Raw genomic sequence first — 6,000 nt, 5'->3', positions numbered from 1 at the left:
CTCACCCAGGAAAAAGGGCATCTTCTAGATCCCATTTTCTCCAACAGCAATGAACTTTTGGTCGCAGTCCCAGTCCCAGTACAATGGTCTGACCACTTCCTGGTCCCCTTCTCTTGGGATATATCAACCCCCCCTTAATAATGGCATGACCAGTTGCTGGAAACGTTCCTGTTCCAATATCCCTTTAGACTCCTGGAATGTAGCTCTCATAAATTACATACCTACTCTAGATCCCTACCCCAAGGTTGCGAATGACCAATTTAACCAATGGATCAACTCCTCCCTTGACCTAGTTATACCTAAGAAACCTATCCATAAAAAAACAGGAACAACCCCTCTCCATGGTACTCCTCTACCCTGCATGAGTATAAACAAATCTGCAAAAAACTCGAGAGGAAATGGAGAAGAAATTACGTTACAACAAGCAAACAGATCTACATGGACACTATTAAAATTTACCAATCCAAAGTGAAGGAGGCACAAGCACTATACTATGAGGAAAGACTCAACTCCACCTCAAACGCCCCACATAAAAATTTTAAGATCGCAAGCACCTTCTAAAACTAACAGTCAGGGATATTCCACCAGACAGCTCAAACACACGCTGTGACAAGCTTGCAGAGCTCTTCTCTAATAAGCTCAAGGCTATCTACAATTCCTTCTCCCCGGCCCATCTATTTATCAGCAGCTTACGGAGCACTCCATGTCCTGTGATCACTCTCTCAGGAACATTCCCCTGATAGACATGGACATCCTAGTAAATAAATGTGCCTCAGTAAAATCTGGCTCTCACAATGACCCAGCACCTCACAATTGTTTAGTAAAGCTGGGGATACAATCATCCCAGTGTTGCTGAAGCTGAAAAACTCCTCCATTTCAACTAGATTAGTACCCCAACCTTGGAAACAAGCCATGGTTAGGGCACTATTGAAGAAACCCAGTTTTGACCCTGATACACTTGGAAATTATTACCCTATGTCCCTTCTGCCCGGAATCATCAAAATGCTACAAAAGCATGTTAACTTATTGATCTCTGCTTTTCTTGAATCTAATAATATACTCCACCCGTCTCAAACTGGATTTCACCCCCAACACGGGACTGAAACCGCATTACTCGCAGTGGTTGAAAGCCAAAATGATCCTAGCAAAGTAGGATCGACGGCCATCATCCTCTTGGACCTCAGTGCCACCTTCAACACTGTTAACTACGACATATTGATCCCCAGATTGAGAAATATTGGTCTATCAGGTAGTGCCATCACCTGGCTACAGACATTCCTCAAGGACAGGAGCTTTCAAGTAATTGAAGGGGATAACTTGTCAGATCAAGTCCCACTTGGCTGCGGCATCCCTCAGGGCTCATCCCTGAGCCCAATGTTGTTCAAGGTTTACATGAGCCCACTGGCACAGATTGTCCTCCCCTTCGGGATAGACGTTGCTACATATGCAGATGACACCCAGTTAGTGGTGGCCCTAGACTACCCAGGACCCACCTCATCTAGTCTAAGCCCCTGCTTGGAGAGAGTCGCCAAATGGATGGAACTCTCCTTCCCTTAACTAAATGGAGATAAAACAGAGCTTATGATGCTGGCCAACTCAACCATCTCTGGCATCTGCCTAGCTTGGACAAGCTCTCCCAGCCCTCCACTCACAGCCAAAAAATCAGATCATAAGTCTAGGCATGTGGCTCGATCAGTTACTCACTTTTGATCATCAGGCAACTAAACTGTCAGCATCCTGCTTTTGCATCCTGCGGTTGCTCCGTAAAGTCCTTCCGCTCCTCCCTTTTTCAGCAAGAAGACTCATGGTCCAACCTTTAATCCTCTCTCGCCTCGACTATGGAAATGCTCTGTATTTAGGAACTCCTAAGGCTACCACAAATAAACTGCAAGTTATCCAGAATTGTGCAGCACGGATGCTTTTTATGACTCCCAACAGCCACTCCTCAAGGCCTGCTCTGAAAACCCTGCTCCCGGTTGCGGACAGAATAAAATTCAAGTCTTTATGTATCGCCCACAAATCTTTCTGGAAGAAAGGCCCCCACATCCTCCAAGCCATCATCTCCCTTACCACCCTAATAGACTCCTTCGTTCATCCAGTCTCTACCTAGCTGCGGTCCCAAAAATCAACAGGATAAGAAGTAGTGTCGTTCCTTCTGCTTTACTTCCGCCAAGCTCTGGAACGCGCTTTCTCCCCATCTACGATCTGAACCAAATATCCTTCCCGTCAGTAGACTTCTGAAAACTTGTTTTTTTCAAAACCCCTTCTACTAAGCTGCTGTGACCTTCCTCTCTCTCGGCTAGTGCTGGGACACCTTCGGGTAGCAATGCGCGCCACAAATATCCATAACATAACATTTCTTTTACTTTTTGAAACTATTCTTTACAAACCAGCAATTGCAAAGCCATTTTCTGAATAATTACCTTATAAAAGCGAGATGTATTAGCTTTGTTTATTAATTACGAGGCAGCAAATACGGCTAATACAACTAAGTGGTGCCAGATTCTGGCTGTGCTGAGTTAGTGCTATCTATGTTTAAAAAAAAAAAATCAAAATATTTATCATTTTCAAATAAAGTACAGTTCGTTGCTGTTGACACCATTTACAGTATAAACATAAAGCAAGTATTTACATGTGGCGTAGGGGTAGCACATTTCTCCATGGGGACATAAACAGGCATCTATGAAAAATCATTGTTAGGGTTGCAACTCCAATCTTCACATATACATCTCGTAACTATATCAGGTATTGTACTGCGTCAGTGCTTGCCTGGGTCTCTTAAACAATCTGTTTATTGGGATAAAACTTCCGGCCTTAGTACTGCTGTATCCTTGCTATTGCAGCATGCATGCCCCCCAATTCCCTTATCTATTATCCTCGCCTCCCCAATCCCATTCCTGTTCTTCTGGTTGCTGGACATTTGTATCATTCTGGGTTTCTGCTCTACTGTGTAGGTAAGTCTTAAATGATCCCCATATGTCACGTGGTCTGCTACGAATCGGCATCAAGGTGTTAAATATGTCTGCATTGGTATTACAATTGGTCATATCGGCGTACCATTCTGGGATCGTCAGCACCGGGCCTCTCATCCAGTGCATTGCAACTCGTCTGTTTGCCAGCAGCAGACCTGTTGCCACTAACCTTCTATATTGTTTTGGTACGTCGCAGACTAGACCCAGTAAAGCTAGCATTGGAGAGTCTGGAACTGGTTGCCCACCATCCCCTGGAGCTCATTTGCCACTTTTAACCAGAATGCGTGTATCTCAGGACAGGACCAAGCAAGATGGCCGAACCCAGCATTCTCAGTACCACATCTTACACATTTCTCAACACCTCGCAGGCTGTATCTCTTTTGAGATATTTATAGTCCACCAGGCGATGTCTGCCATTTTGCGATATGCTCTTAGTGATTGAGCACCAGCATGCCCATTGCCTGTCTGTTATTATTACGCCCAAGTCCTCCGCCATTCCCGCCGCGCCTTTCTTTTTGGTGGATCATCACTATGTTGCATAAGTTTATACAGTGTTGAAATCCCGCGATCTGTGGAGGTTGCTTGGAGCAAATGTGTCAGGGTTTTTTTTCAGGCAGTTCTGCTCTGTCTGCCCCCAACAGCGCCTGCAGTGACTGACATGCTCTATGGCAATTATATCTGGTGACCAGTGTTGCCTCAGGTATCGAGTCTTGAACCACTTCCCAAGTTATCAGGATTCCATCTTTGAAGAAGTCTCCCATGTTGTGTATTTTTACCCTTTGCAGTTTCTGCGTTATTGCCCTATCTGCAGTTAAGGAAAACCATGTGCACCATTCTATTGGGAGCTTTGTCAAATACAGTAGTGGAAACCGCCTGTCATCCGCCATTTTCTTAAGTAGGTAACGTGTAGCCTACAGGGTCAATTGTGCGGAACTTACCCTGTGCTATGCTTAGCAGGTAGCATGGGAGTGATAACGGGTCAGCTGCTTCCCTCTCCCTGTAAAAGTGTGGGAGAACTGGCGGCCCGTGAATCCAATAATATGCATGTATGATCTGCGATGCCCTATAGTATATTTTAAGGTCTGGTGCATCTAACCAACCCATCATATAGGGGAGGGTTAATGTTCCCCATCCCACGCATGGCAATTTTCCAGCCCAAGCCAAGTGAGTCATAAGCGTGTGCAAAGTGCAAAAAACATTTTTTGATAAAAGTATCGGTATATTGACAAACAGGAAATAATTTTCATTAGAGCTATTTGGCCCATCAATGAAAGGGTTAACAGTATCCAGCTCTCTATCACCTCTGTCAAAAGCTGCACTGCTTTCCCATAATTCTTTCTTATTACCACGTCAGGGTAGGTATGTAACTGAATCCCTAGGTATCGCACTGGTTCATTGGTCCACACTAAGGGGAATTCTGTTTGTGTAGGCGTGGTGGATGCTGTGAGCGGAAATATCAATCATCTCTCCCAATTTACTCTCAATCCCGGGGTTTGTTCTATCTATGTGGTACATATTTGTAAAACTTTAAAAAAATGTTAAACTTAGCCCTAAGGGCTCCTCTTCATTTTGCTTAACTTGTTCACTGCGGTGCAAATTTCCTCACTGTGCGGGCGTATTTTACGCGTGCGGAAATCGGACGGCCCCCAGCTGTCCGACGAACACGCCCAACGTGACGTCAGACAGCGGGGGGCCCTCCAATGCATGGAAAGCGTTAATCAGGCCCCACAAAAATGTCTGACATGCCTGAAATAGATAAAACACCTGGTGGAGGTATTTTGTTAGCATGGTTCAGGCAAGAGTACCACACTTGAAGTAGCTGTGCACTGCGCATAGCCACACAAACAAATGATAGACACCTTCTGTTGTACTAGCATAGTTTGTACACTATATATGTCATTTTAGAAGGAACTATGCCCACCCTTTTGGCTGTCATTCCACTTACTGGATCTGGCAAATATCAGGCACAATAGTTTAACCAAAAGTGTTCTTCAAAAGCATAAAAAATTTTCATCAACTTCCGCTGTTATTCAAATACTTTGTCAGTAAGTGTATGTACAGTGCACAGCTAGGGTGGGCAACATTACACAAAATGAAGTCATACACCAAATTGAATCTACTGCACAAATCACATGTAGACAGCAAAAAACTATTTTATTTTTCAATAAGGTCCTTGACATTCTTTCTTATTTTACAATATGTACTTGCCATTCTTATTGTTATTATCTAAAAAGAATATTGGCAATAGTGTTAGTTATCTGTGGAGCATGCTTTTTCAAGAAGTTGACTAGTTTTGGGAGAAAAGGCTCTGTTGCCTGGAAAAGAAAGAGAGATACATATATAAATATACATTTCAGTTGGAGGTTAAAGAAAAATGGAAAACATGTCTACATTTATAGGTAACTTGAACCCTAAACATAAGCTAATCATGACCAAACAGCAATGGTGATTCATAAACTGCATTGAACAATTACATTATATACATTTCAATACATACAGTCATTATAACTAATGTGGCTTTCAGTACACCTCCGGCACAAGTAAAAAACAGGATAAGTGTTAATATTTGTCCTGAATTCTTATGATTGTTATGAAATGCTCAGTTGCGCAATAACTCAGGACCAAAGTTTACTCTATTACAGTGTAGACCCTGCACAGCTGAGCTCCCCAGGTTTCCGAGCTCCTTGCCAAGTTTCCCAGATCCATGCATAACTAACTGCAATGGTGTGGGTTTTGACTTTCCACTCTGGGATTTGTAGTTCTTGTTTATCCACATAAAAGCAGGAATACACTTCCCAGAAGTCAAAGACTAAACCCTGTACTGGAGTAGCTAGTCAAGCCTGAACCAAGGATTCTTAGTAGTTACAAAGAAATGGCAGGGTGATAAGGGCCTGAAAGGTTTGGGATGGGCGGAGATACCCGATCTCATGATTCAGCAGCTTACTTTTCTAATCTCAGAAAGTGCTAAAGACTTCCCCCCAGATGCATCAACAACCCACTTTGCGATTCCTTAATAGCGAAAAATACC

Source organism: Lissotriton helveticus, chromosome 6 (genome assembly GCF_964261635.1).
Source record: "Lissotriton helveticus chromosome 6, aLisHel1.1, whole genome shotgun sequence".
NCBI classification, from domain to species: domain Eukaryota; kingdom Metazoa; phylum Chordata; class Amphibia; order Caudata; family Salamandridae; genus Lissotriton; species Lissotriton helveticus.
Note: the sequence above shows the minus strand (reverse complement) of the source record.